The following is a 13,884-nucleotide window of genomic DNA, read 5'->3' on the forward strand; positions in this document are numbered from 1 at the left end:
ATCCCCTTGTAAAGCAAAGCAAGACACGTTTTTCCACGTCCAGAGTGTTGCTGCTACTGAACGCCGACCCATTCTTGCTCCCGAGACAATTTCTCCCCGCCCCGCCTCCTGCGGCACCCTCGGTTCTTCCGACAAGCCATTGCGAGCATCACCGCTTTTAAGGCTCCTCGGGCGGCATTGCCCCTTTAAGAGCGCGCCAGCCTCCTTCGGCTTGCGGGCCTCCCCTCGCCTGCTCTTCATTCTCTTCTCTCCTCCTCCTCTCCTCTAGCGCGCCGGTCTGCACAGGTGTGGGCGCCCTCTAGAGGCCGAAACCGGGCGAGCCGAGCAGCGACTGCAGCCCCTTTTGAATGTGTCTCTCCGTCTGCCTCCCTGGGAAGTCAGATCGAGGCTGGAGTTCCATTGGAACCCTGCGCTGCATTCCTTTCCATTCATGCTGGGCAGCAGCGGCGGCGGCGGCGGCAGAAAAGCAAGTGGAGCGCGGAGCCCGGAGTTGCAGCGCGGGGGTTGTTCGGTGTGGAATGTAATCATGGCAGGCGCCTCCGAAGCAAGCTCCGATTCAAGCTGTAAGTCACCCCGTCCAACTTTCCTCTGAGGCTTTCCGTGGATACGTTTCTGGGGTGGGCTTTTTTTTGGGTATGTTTGTTTTGTTTGAAAAAAGCAAGCGATCGTTGCGGAGAGGAAGACGCGAAAGAGGTGGTTTGCATGGAGAGGATTGAGAGAGCGTAGCGAAACGCCTTTCTCCGCTTCCCTGGCTTGGCTCCGAGATAGTTGAGCCTCATTCAAGAGAGACACACTCACAAAACACACGCACACATGGGGAGATGTTCAGCCTTTCTTAGCTCGGAGGAAGCCTTTTCTGTTTTACTGGGGGCGAGGTGGTGGGGGCAGAGATTTGCGGTTCCGGACGCGGCGAGAGACCCGCTTTCCATTTAGTTGATTTATTCCTTTCTTTTGCATGCGGGAGGAGAGAGGAGTTTGCTGGATTCTTTTGCTGGGTGGGATCGGCGGCGCCGACGCCACGGCGCTGCTATTATTTGGGGTGGTGGTGTCTTTGGTATGTGCGCTGTGTGTGCCGGGGAGATCGTAAAGTAGGGAAAGCGCGTGAGACGAGCACACACACACGCACGAGCGCGCGCACACACACCAATGTGGCATGGGGGTGGGGTGAGAAAGGGGACCGGCTCATCGCTTGGCCAAAAACGCTAGCCCGGAATGGTGTGGTCGGAAGGCTTTTTCCCGAGGGGATCTCGGCATCAGGAAGAGCGAGAGAGGCTGCATGGGTCCTTCGGTGAAAAGGAAGCAGAGAAATGTGGCCGGCGAGGCAGGCTCGGAGCGGGAAGAGTTGACAATGAGACGCGGAGGAGCGCTGGCAATTAAAAAGTGTGCGTAGCGAACGCGGCACCTCGGCAGCCTTTGCGACGCGCGAGAGAAGGGCGTGTGTGCGCGCGTGGTTAGCGGCGGCCGTAGTGGCGGGTGGTGGAAACGGAATGGAAAGGACTGGAATGGATCCGCATGTGGTTGTAACAGCGACGCTAGCAAGAGATGCGCGGCGGGGAGGGAAAGCCGAGCGGGAGTGGAGGGCGGCGGCGGCCGAGCACGAGGAGCAGCAGCGCTTCCTTGGAGAGCTTTGGAGGCACTAAAAAATGTGCCGCCGCCGCGCTGGTTCCGTGCATGCGGAGGTTTCTCTGTTTGCCTTTCTCCTTCCGCAAACACACCCCTCGGCACACCATGCCTGGGCGAAGGGGGAAAAGTAGGCAAGGACGGAGCTCGCTTGGAGGCGGCGGGGGGAGAAAACTGCAGCAGAGCTGAGCGAGGACGGCAGCCTGCGTGTGTGGCTGCGCGGGTGCAGCGTGGCGCTCCGACTGCCGCTTGCCAGCTCTTTCCGCATTTACCTTGCGCTTGTGGGTTATTTTCCAGGAGCTCCTGCCTGCCTCCGCCTTACTCGGAGGGAGGGAGGGGGCCGGCGCCTGGCTAGGCGGCTCGGCAAGCCTGCTGTATTGCATCTTTTCCTTCCTTTTTTCCTTGGGGGTGTGCGGGGAGAGTGTGTGTGTGGACAGAGAGAGAGAGAAGCTGGCTTTGGATAGACACTGTCTTTTCTGGCTTCGGAGGCTGACGATGGGAGGGCAGCAGCTTCGCAGTGCGAAAAGTGACTCAACTCTCCAGTCATCCTCGTCGGCGCAATGAACCCGGTGGAGATGGTCGTGTCATTTCCACCAGCCATTCCCCCTTGCTCCCTTCTCTCGCTCTCCTGATTTGCAAAGGGGAAAAGTTTGATCGCAAATATTTTTATTATTATTACTATTTTCCTTTTATTGGGATGTCGGGGACGGTGGACCGCTGAGATCGGGCAGTTAGAGGACCCCCCGCCAGGGCACAATCTTGCAACCCACAGCAAGTCTAAAGGGAGGGGGACACACCATTTTCTCCCCTAGCCTAGTTTTGGCGTCATTGCCCCAAGCCTGCCCGACCCTCTTCTCCCTAAATCCGTCCCTCCTGGCGCCCGGAGTTGAAGAACTTTGCCTGGGGAGCGAGCCGTCTCTTTGGCTTGGGAAGAAGCCCCGTGAGCTTAGCGAGAGATGCCCCAGCCGAGCCGGAAGAGTCCCCGCGGGGCTGCCTCGCTGCTGTGAGGCAGGATGTATGTACCCACACCTTGGTTCTCCTTGCCGCGAGGCTTTCCTCCATCCAGGCTGCTAGAGTTCCTCCTTCCAAAAGGAAACCGCTTTCTCCTTGCTTGTCAACTTCCTTAATGGGCAAGCAGGAGCTAATGTGGCCAGCCAGCAGTCCAGTGACTCCAACCCCACACTGCCCTCATTGGTATTAAGGGTGGCGGCTGCTGATGGGTCTTCTTGTATAGCCTAGTTCGTTAAGCAGAATAGCCCCCCCCTTTTTCTGCCCCCATCTGGTAATGAGAGAATCTGTGGACCAGGAGTGCTGTAAGAATTCAGGGAGCCTTTGCACAGCGCTTCGAAAAGCACGTAGCACCATATTATGGGTTATTCATTCATGAATTATTCTTGCTGATTATGGTGTAGTTTAGGAAAGGCTCCGAAGCTCTGCCACCCAACAGCAACCCTCCTTGCACCCAGATGATAAATATAGCTCTGTGGAGTGAATAAGAGAGGCTGTTGTGTGTTGTGTGTAGGTGTTATCCATAATGCATATGTATAAGCCTTTACATGAAACAAAAACTGGAGGTTGTAAACCACCCTGAACCCTTTCGGGAAGACAGGGTAAATGTCTAGGTAAAGAATAAATTTGTTCAAATAAAAATAAGCCCATTTATGCAGAGTGTAGCTCTTGCTTGCATATTTGCTTTTCAGAATTGCTTTCCTAGAAACACTGTTCTAGTTATTGGGTCCTCTGTACGTGTGTGTGTGTATGTGTGTGTGTGTATGTGATGCAGGTATAAAATCTGTGTCCAAAGCACACTCGCAAGGCTCCAGCATATTTGAGTGCAGGGCTTTGCAGACATTCAGATGTGGTCTGGGTCCAATCAATAAATGAATATTTGTTCCTTTTCCCCCCTTTGATTTTTTATGTGTGTGCATTCTTCCTTTCCATCCAGTGAAATTCTCTCTCATCACCTTAGCCGTGTGTTTATGCATATTGATTAAGCGTCTGGATTGACCAGCTCTGACTGGGGGATTGTGAAGCAAGGAGGGTATAGGCAGAATTTACATGAGATCAGTAGTTACAGAATGAACCTAGTTAGGAATCTGGTAAATTAGGAAGAGGTGTGGGATTTAGCCTTTCTAGTTAAAAACCCTTTCCCCACTCCCTCATGCCCACGTGTTTTGAAGGAAGTATCCTCAATATCGTACAAATTAACATTTACAATAATCCTTTTAGAAACACAGCAGGAAGAAAAGTTCAGATCGAAAGCTGCCTTTAGGAAGTAGTTTTCTCCCTCCCTTAAGATGAAATCTGTAAGCAAACAGACTTCTTAGAATACAGTTGGTTATTGCCCTTTCAGTGGAATAAAAATTATTCATCCATTTTTTGTTGTTGCAATGATGGGGAAGAGGGATCTGCAAAGGATGAGCACAGGGCTATTGACTGCATCAAAGGTTATTCATTTGAAAACATCATTTCCCTCTGTATAGCATCTAATTGCTTCCTGAACAATCTCAAAGTCTTTTGTATGTACTCAGTGGGTAAAATGAGTGACTCGATATCTCTCTCTTAAGATACTGGTTGTGACCAAATTGTGCAGAGTGAGGAAATCAAAGCAAATTAGCAGGCCATCCCCCTGCAACTTGCAGCTAGAGGCAGAGATAATTTCTTAAGTGGGTTATAAAGAGAAGAGGCTTAAAAATAAAATCTTCTGCTTCAGACTGTTTGCATAGTTCAACTTGTTTTATATTAGTAAATTACAGTGCTGGTGGTGCTGAGACAATATCGAGTCTGTGTGGGTGGGAAGGAAGTTTAGATCCAAAATATGTGATCGTGTAACAGAGCAAGAGGCTGTGGGGAATGCTAGATGGTAATCCGCTGTGTTGCACTCTGGATCTGTATTTTTGTTTTGGATCCTGCTGATTCCTCCCTTTAACCTGATCTGCCTGTTTGGATTAAGATCCCATTGTGCCTAACATGCATGTATTCCTCTCTGGTAGATTTTGCAAAAACAATAGCCAGAGGGCGATTCTTGCTTTTCACAGTTGGATTGCTGGGTGTTCTGTCCCATTTGTGTGATACCATAGCAAGCTTTTCAGGGACAATAAAACACCCCTCCTGCCAAATTAGAATGTACTTAGGTTCAGATATGTCCAGTTGTTGACAACATTCTCCATTGGGATCTGGACTGCTTGTTCCATTAGCAAGTGCCATCGTTTTCAGATATTATGGGGAGGGGCTGTCACTCCCTCATAGAGCACTTGCATTATATGTAAAAAGTCCCACCTTCAATTCCTGGCATTTCTAAGTACAGTGGTACCTCGGGTTACATACGCTTCAGGTTACAGACTTCGCTAACCCAGAAATAGTACCTCAGGTTAAGAACTTCGCTTCAGGATGAGAACAGAAATTGTGCTCCGGCGGCACAGCAGCAGCAGGAGGCCTCATTAGCTAAAGTGGTGCTTCAGGTTAAGAACAGTTTCAGGTTAAGAACGGACCTCCAGAACTAATTAAGTACTTAACCCGAAGTACCACTGTACTGTAAAAGGATCTTAAGTAGCAGTGCTTGGAAGCCCCTTTGCCTGAGACGCTGGAGAGCCAGAACTAGAAGTATTTATTTTCTACATTTATAGCCCACTTTACTTCCATCATGGTACTCAAGGTGGCATATGTTAGGTTCATAAAGGTTGTCTCACATCCACTGACCAGATGCACACCTGCTTCAGCATCATAGATGGACCAAGGGTTTGATTTAGTATAAAGCAGCTTTATATGTTCATGTAAAATGTTATTAATTTATCTTTAATAGAACGTTCAGAAATAGTATATTGAATGTAAACTTTATTTTTCTGGACCTCCCCACACCATTTTATTCTTTTAAAAACCCGTGTTCTCCCAACAAACAGTCATTTCCCACATGATAATCACATCATCAGATCTATTTACCTTGCTAAGCCAGTTGTTCTCATACAGTCACTCACTCAGTTTTTAGATTTCACTTTATGGGAATTGTGGTTTTTACCTTGATCCTAAACATGCAAACAAATGCCACTGATTTCAGGTGAGTTTGTTTCTAACAAGTTAATATTAGGGAATTTAATTTGTTTCCCTCTCTCTCTCTCTCTCTCTCTCTCTCTCTCTCTCACACACACACACCTTAAATGCTGCCCAGCCTGGTGTTTGTGTGTGTGTGTGTTTGTTTGTTTGTGTGTTTCCTGCACGGTACCAATTTTTAAAAAATAACTGAAGCTCACTCCTCCCCTCCCCAAGGAGAGTTGGGACCAAAATGGAAGGCAGCGCTAGAGGCCTTATGAGAACGGTGTGCATTTTGGGGAATTGGAGGCTATGAATGACTCCTGAACTGATGATGAATTCTGGCGTTAGTTTATGCCCTCTGCCACTTGTGTCTGTAAGGGGGCTTGTCTCCTGCCTGAATGGAGGGTGTTCAATTGAGGAGCCTTACCATTTGTTTCTGAAGTAGGCAAATGCCCCCTGGAGTCAGTGTGAGTGCTGCTTGCAGGATGCAGTTATTGGCATCACATCTGACTCAAATTTATTTTGAACCACATCACTATCCCTAACAGTCTCCTTTGTAATAAAACAAATGCACACAGAGGCCCAGAGGCACTAATTACCTATCCGAGATGCTTATACCAAGCCGACATCCATAGAAATTTAACTGCCCTGCAGTACATACACAGTTATCCTCACAGTACCCCTGAAAGATAGCACCATGCTATTATGTCTGTTTTATAAGTTGTGGAGTGAGATGCAAGAGTGTTGCTTTACCTTACTGGGGTGTTGTGAGGACAAACACCCACACCCACAACTGTAGACATCTCTGTACATCTGTTAATGCTCCTTTGCATTCAAGCACATTCACATTTCCTCCAGTCTTCAACCTTGCCGTCATATAATGGTAAAATACTAGGGGGACTTAGCCAAAGTGATACAGAAATCAGTGGCAAGTAAAAACTAGACTGAGAAGTGTTGAGCCACCACAGTGGAACATATCCTGTGATTTGCTTTTTGTTGGGCTTCCTCTGATTATGAAATAGATGTAATGCGTTGCAACTGACCTCCTGATGAGTGGCCTTCTGGAAGCATACAACACCCAGAGTTCAGCATCTTCACTAGCTTACTGTTGTTTTCCAAGGGCAAACAAGGTGCATGGGATTGATGGGAATTCAAAACACCTAGAGGGCACCAGGTTGGGAAAGACTGCTCTTATCACACAGGGGAGTGATTCCACCCTTTTATACATCATGATTGTGTTTGCTGCAGGTACACTGGTGTTTTCTGAAGCAGTGAAATATGAATGACAGCTTTCCATCCTTTTGCACATGTATCAGAAGGCCACTTTAAGGCACAACCTTGTGCACTCATTTGTATGGGTGTTAAGAACATGTGTCTGTTTGTGCTTCCCATGTCTGGGAAAACAATATAGTCTCGGTAAACATGGTTGCTGCCAAACATGGAGATTCTCTAAGATATACTAAGACATAAATTTCTCTTATGACCCTGGGTTTTCCACTTTCTGCTCCAGTATGTGCCACAATATGTGTGATTTCATGGAATTGTTTTTGCTACATCCATCACCCTACAGTAAACATCTAGTGCAGTGGTGAACCTTACTTGCCTATAGTCTGATTGTGGTACGCCATATTCTGTGCGATGTGGGGCAGTGGTTAGTGGGAAATCTCCAGTCTGCTATGTGAAGCTTAATAGCCAGCTTTGGGTAAGTCACTTTCAGTCTACCTCACGGGTTTGTTGTGAGGTTTAAATGGGGGAAAGGCACAATACAAAATTTTAATGTTAAAGGTAAAGGGATTTGGTGGGAGGGAGGCAGAGTTGGATTGTTCTTTGTTCTTAAAAGCACCTAACACTGCAGGGAAAATGAATAAAAATCGAAGTTATATTGTTAGAATGGAAAACTGGGCTGAAACTAATGAACTGAAATTCAATAGAGATGAATGCAAGGGCAAAATAAAATGCACAAGTTTAGGACGGGATACTTGTCTTGGCAGCAGTACATGTGAAAAGGACCTTGGGATCCTAGCTGATTACAAGCTGAACTTGGGTCAGCAGTGTGACGTGTCTTCATAAAACGCCAATGTCTTTAGACTGCATTAAAAGAACCAAGTCAAATAAATATTAGTTTCATTTTATTCTGCACTAGTCAGACCACATTTGCAGCACTCTGCCCTGTTCTGGGTGCCATCCTTCAATTAGGATATAGCTAACTTTGATCAGAGCTAGAGGAGGGAAACGAAGATGGGTCTCAACAGCAGGAGCTATAGCCAGGGTTATGGAAAACCAAGTCCAATGAGCAGAGGTTGAAGGAACTGCCTACGTTTAGCCTTGAGAAAGCTGAGGGGGAAACAATAGCACCATTCAAATACCTGAAGGGCTGTCACATAGAAGACGGGCCCAGACTTGTCCTCTGCTTCCCTAGTGGGCAGAATGGGATCTTAAGTTATACAAAGGTAGGTTTCAGCTGAACCTTAGGAGAAATTAGTTGAGTCTAAGAGTAGTTCCAACAATGGAACCAGTTACCTGATGAGGAGCTCTGCCTTGCTGGAAGTCTTCCAAGTAGAGGCTGGGCAGCCATCTCTTGAGGATGCCCTGACCCTGAATTTCCTGCGTTGAGCAAACGGCTGGACTAGATTGCCTACAAAGATCCCTCCAACTCTTGCGATTCCTCAGTGAGATGACCCGTAATGGTGGTGAGGTTTCACTGAAATACAGGTTTGCCCCACAAGTACCAATACTCCCCTGCAGTGTGTATCTGTAGGGGAGTGTTCTTGTGGGTTTGGTTCTAATGGATGACACTGAGGTATCACAAGTCTAGCCACTGCCCCACATGTTTGGAATATGCGCCCTAGGATATGTCCCAGACCGTCACTGTTACTAAATAGTGGTAGCACGCAACTAGTGTTGTGTTAAGTGACCTTCTGTCATGGGAATTAGTAGCAGTGAGAAAGGCATATGAGGGTGCTATTTGCTTTTGGATTTAATGGTGTTGCACATGGATTTCTCATTGTTGCCTATCTCTGATACCCAAGGCGATTCTTCTGGCAGCTGGCAGACTGTGAGTGCATACGCCTCGCTTTTGTGTGTGTAAACGCACACAACTTGTTCATCCAGATATATTTGGGTGTGTTATTTGATCAAAAGCCTTTTGTGGTAGGATGCTGAAGTGGTGGATAAAAGGAAGGTGTACTTAGCAAATTCAGTTCATCTCAAGCGTGGGTAATGCCTTTTCATAAAGGATGTCTTTTGACCTGCTAAGAGGTGTGGGTCCAGTTTCACCCTGTGAAGAGCAGCCGCTCAGCACTTCTAGGGGCGGTCAATCTGTGTGTTTAGAAAAGAGCTAAAGAAACCACACTGCTCCTCAAATAAAAAGCTCAGTCATGTCTGTGCATTTCCTCCTGGAGCAGCCATTACTTTTGGATGATGTGTTTCTGTTCCAGCTTGACCTTTGCTGCTGTTGCTTTTATGTCATCCCCTGTTCCCAGACCCTTTAAACCCCAGGCAAATGCCTTTTAGATACCGGAGAAACATTAACTGACCATCGAGAGTTTTGTTTAAAACAAGTAGCATATACGTTGGAGGTTTTCCTCATTTAGCAGGGGCACAGAAAGCACCTGCCCCAACCTCTCCTCTTTGTTCTCTGTGGAACAAAATGCTGAAATTCCCTTTCAGTTGCCTGAACAGTCACTGAACTTCAGATGTCAAACCTCAGCCTAAATTAAATGTAAAGGGTTTTCCTCCCTTCCACTTCTGGTGAGTGAAGATGCTAGATGATCTCATAATATTATGTAATTAAACTCCATAAGATTAGTTTTGTAAGTGATGACATTTTACAGCTGCCAAGATTATCTGAGTCTTTTGTTTAAAGTATTTTCTCTTTGTAAACTCTGCGAGAGGAGCATTAAGTGGAAGGGATAGGCTGGGAGTGTTTGCTGTCCTCATTTACTGTTGAGGAACTGAGGAGTGTGTGCAGGCCCATGTGTTTTGTTGGCATCAGTTTGTCTTGGGAGACATTGGAAAAGTGAACCTTTGGAGGTGAAGGCAAAACGTTGGAGAGTTGCCACGCCTGCTGTGGCTGTAGAGACTGACACGGGAGAGAGATGTTTTGTTGCAGCTGGGGCAGATGAAGACATCCAGTTGTGCTGCTGCAGATGCATCATGGTATTCCTTCTCTCTGTGCTCCTCTCGGTGGTCATTCCTCCTCTGGACACTACTGTGGATACACAACCTGACTGATAGTCAAGAGGCGCTGCTGTTGTCTTCAAGGGATTCCCACATGGTGGGGTTAATGCTGCTAGCCTTTATGCCATGTTTGCAGACATCTTTGTATCGCAGAGTTGGTCTGCCAATGGGCCTAGTGCCTGAAGCCAGCTCCCTGTAGATCCTTGGGGATCCTGCCATCTTCTATTCTGTGGACATGACCAAGCCAGTGTGGACGAGAAGTGTGAACATGCTGGGAATGTAGTTGAGGAGAGCGCGTCTCTTTGTTTGAGATTCTGTCCTGTTATGTGATGCTCAAAATCTTCCTGACGCAGCGCATGTGGAAGGTGTTGAGGTGCTGCTCCTGATGGGAGTGAGTTGCCCACATGGCCCTTGAAGCCATCTGCTGGAACTATAGACTAAATTACTTGTTATATCCGTTTGAGGACCTCTTCCTATTGTTCTGATACATTAAAGGATTTGGGGGGGGGGGAGGAATACTCTGCAGAATCTGCAATCTTGTGTATTTTGCTTTTCGTCTGCCAAAGGGTTTACTGTAATACTTTACCCTGCCTCAATGTGGCAAGGTAGAAACCACCTACAGAAGAGTGGAGTGCTCTGTGCTCCTCTATCTATCTATCTATCTATCTATCTTCTATCTATCTTTCTTGCTAGAGGTGGCAGGAGACAGAGGGCAAAAGAGCCGATTGCAGTGGGGTGGGGTGTTGAGGCAAGAGACACAGTTTCCACTTGTGGGCCTTTCTTTTGCCTCCTGCCTTGGCAGTTGCTCCTTTCTGTTCTCCGATCCTCCAGTGACTTCTGCTTGCTACAGAAAAGAACACCCTCCCCCAAACCCCCAAATTCTTGCAGAACATTGAAAACTCCTTTGCTACCGAGCAGCAATTTGCTCTCTGACGCCTGCTATTTCAGGTGACCATGAAGGATAGGTACGCACATAAATGCTTCTTAAATAGCCGCACTGGAAAACCCATTCTCTGGTCTTCACAGCCTCTTGGGTGGCATTGTTAGTACCTTTGCCTGCCTGTATCACTGAGAGTAAAAACTTGTTGCTCTGATCCTGGATCAAAAATGCTGACTATTACTGCGTATGAAAGATGGGACATTCTACAAGGTGGCCTGCCGGGTAAAATCAGATTGGCTTTCGTTTGGTCCTCCGTAAACCTCTGCTGAAGTGGGCTGTTATCCATCCTCCCTCAGAGGTCCTCTGGAAATGCTATCATTTCTTTCCAGGGAGACGACTCTTTATTTCTGCCGAAAGCATTGCCTCCCACTTGGTGGCTGTGTCAGGCCCCAGAATGTATTTCAGCGCCAGGGCTTGGTCGTGTCACAGGCAAAATAATACTAGACGTGTCTCTGAGGGTGCGCAGAGTGCACTTCCCTCCCGCTGCATGATCAGAACCCCCCTGCGTCTTTGACACAGTCTTGACTCTGCAGCTCCAGCTCTTCTCTTCAGCTCTTGCAGGAGCCCACTTTGCTAAGGCTGACAGCTTGCAGAGCAGCCTGTGGGCTCTTCCCCCCCCCACTCCCCCCCGCCCCGCTTTTCCTATCTCACACATCCAATCTGCTGGCCAAGTTGGCACTGAGACCGAGGAGAAGTAGTAATCCAATTTGGGCACTTTAACTGCACTTTGCTAACTGTGCCTCTGGCCAAAGCTTGGGAACTTTAATCTGCCTAATGACCTCGGCTTCAGGGACTGGGGGAACTGACTGACGGTCATTTGTTTTATTTATTTGCTTTTACTTTTCAATGGCTGTTGGGGGCAGGGTTGGAGGGAGGTGGATTTGACACAGGTGCTGAGGTTGCTAGGGCCCAGTTGCTGATGTATGTGGCATCCTGCACAAGCCATAACTTTCCCTATAGCAGCGGAGAAATGTGGGCCTTTTTTGCAATTTAATTCTTTTTTTAGCATCATTCTGTCTTGTTCTCCTCCTCACCTCGTATTTTTTTATTTTATTTTAAAAAATCTTGTAGAGACGGCATCACCAGGCAAGTCAGTTTTGCAATATATTATTATTTTTCAGGAATGCTCAGCCAAGAAAAATAAAGTGCCTCTCTCTTCCTTTGGTTGCCTACTGTTTAATGTACAAAATACAGGGGTGGTAATTGCATTAAAATGTATATAATTATACCATAGGAAAAAAAGAAGTCTTGTTAATTGCACGGGTGTTTTGAACTGATAAGTGTTGAGTGATTCATGTTTTCTTAGGAGTTCACTAAAGCAGAGCTGTCCTCCACAATGGGAGAGGCTTGTTTTCATACGATTCAGAGACAGTGAACTAAACATAGAATCTGAGCTGACTTCACTATCACTTAGGCCTACTGTGCCTTACTGGGCTCTTTGGAAATGGATCCTGCAAGGTGCCGAGTGCCCAATCAGAAGTAAGTCCCACTGAGTTCAAAGGGACTTACTCGCAAGTAACGGTCAACAAGATTGTGTTCTAAAGCATTCACACTCTCCTTTTTTAAACAAGAAAATAGGTTTGTGAAGCTAAATCCTAACAGCTAAAAACTAATTGCACATAACACTAAACTACGGTTTAGCACTATGTGGGTGAACCTCAGCAAGCCTGGGGAGAGGGCGGGATTCAACTAATGAGTCCTGTCAGTAGAAGCCCTGTACAGTATAAAGACTTGTGCAATGGGGCTCCCCCCGCAATACCCCATGAAATTGGCTCTGGGGGTTTGTTAGGCAAAGACTTGGAACAGCATTTGGGGGGGGGAGAGGGGGCTCATTCCATCTGGCAAACCAAAATGATTGCCTTGAGGGAGTGATCGCCTTAGCAGGAAGTTGAATCCTTCCCAAAGCGATAGGAGGACTTCTGCCGAGGTCACTTTCATTTTCTAAGAATATTGGCTTAGTGTTACATGTGTGAACCAGAAATGCTGATTTAAAACAAATGATGGTTGTTTGCTAAGCAAGCCAACTTCAAACCACGGGTTTGGCATTACATACTAGGACCCACCCTCTGTTTTTCCAGGCACTTTTCTCCTTAACTCCACTTACTTTCAACACCGAAATACCTGCAGCAAGGCAGTGCAATGAGATGAGGGGGAGGGAAAAGTTTATCTTATTACGTGACCTTGCTGCATTACACTACCTTGCAGGCAGACGCATGAACAAAGAAATGTGACTGCATCTGTCATATCTGGCTGGTCCCACAACACATACTTACATTTCCAAGGGAGCAGTCCCCTTGACAATAAAGGGATGGCTCTAGGATTGTCAGGGGATTAAAATGTGTTACTTGATTAACTCTGGTTTTAAGTCAATTGCATGTAGAAACATTTGCATATTGCAGAATCTTGGTGAAGGTGCCTTTGGGAGGACCGTGAAGTAAACTGTTAGCTCGTTTAAAATGAATAAATGGATGCCACCTCTAATCTTTTGTAGAATAAGTCGGGGGAGAGGGAATGTAACAGACATAAAAACGGCTTTTAAAGAAGTTCAAGTTCCATCAGTAGTGTTTAAGATCAAGATTTAAAGGAGCATTGAAGTTTATTTCTGTTGAACATTGACAGCTTCAATTATCCCTGGCTTTTGTGGTTGGAGGGAATGGTGCATTGTGATTCTGCCAGCTTAGGATACGAGGAAAGAAACAATCCTTGAGCTACTTACCTGCAGTCATATTTCTATTAGGACGGGGAAGAAGATGCATGTTTGTATTGTTCAGAAGGTCTTTTAAAAGACCTGAGTCCCAAGATCTTTACTTGTTGTCCATCAAGCAAAGCTCCACTGATTAACTGAAGGAAGGAGAGATAAATGTTAATCTGTCTATGCCGTGCTTTTTTCTAAAATAAATGTTTAGGGGGTACTCTCATTTTCCTACTCATATTGAAATAGTGCCCTTCAATGAGGCCAAACTTAGAGTCACAAAATGTTTAGGGGTATGCGTCCCCCTGTGCCCCCCCCCGAAAAAAGCACTGTGTCTATGAAGCTTTACTCAAGGGGGTGAACAAACTTGCTGCCCCTAGGACTGAATGTAATGATCAATGGGTTGGGGACTGCGTGCGGGGGG

General features: G+C 46.8%; 1 protein-coding gene across 4 annotated transcripts in view; it reads left to right on the plus strand.

Moving 5' to 3' along the window:
• Positions 1 to 273: 273 nt before the first annotated feature.
• Positions 274 to 13,884, plus strand: part of PLXNA1 (plexin A1) — a 299,658-nt gene continuing 286,047 nt past the window's right edge. The window contains exon 1 of one of the 4 annotated variants that reach the window (XM_080996881.1): positions 274 to 563. The gene's annotated coding sequence lies outside the window, so the exon portion shown is untranslated. Of the gene's footprint in view, positions 564 to 1,152; positions 1,383 to 13,884 lie in introns of those variants that run through there. The other 3 variants (XM_080996879.1, XM_080996882.1, XM_080996880.1) reach the window with 3 other exon arrangements.

Source organism: Podarcis pityusensis (assembly GCF_964106645.2).
Source record: "Podarcis pityusensis genome assembly, chromosome: 2".
Taxonomy (NCBI): domain Eukaryota; kingdom Metazoa; phylum Chordata; class Lepidosauria; order Squamata; family Lacertidae; genus Podarcis; species Podarcis pityusensis.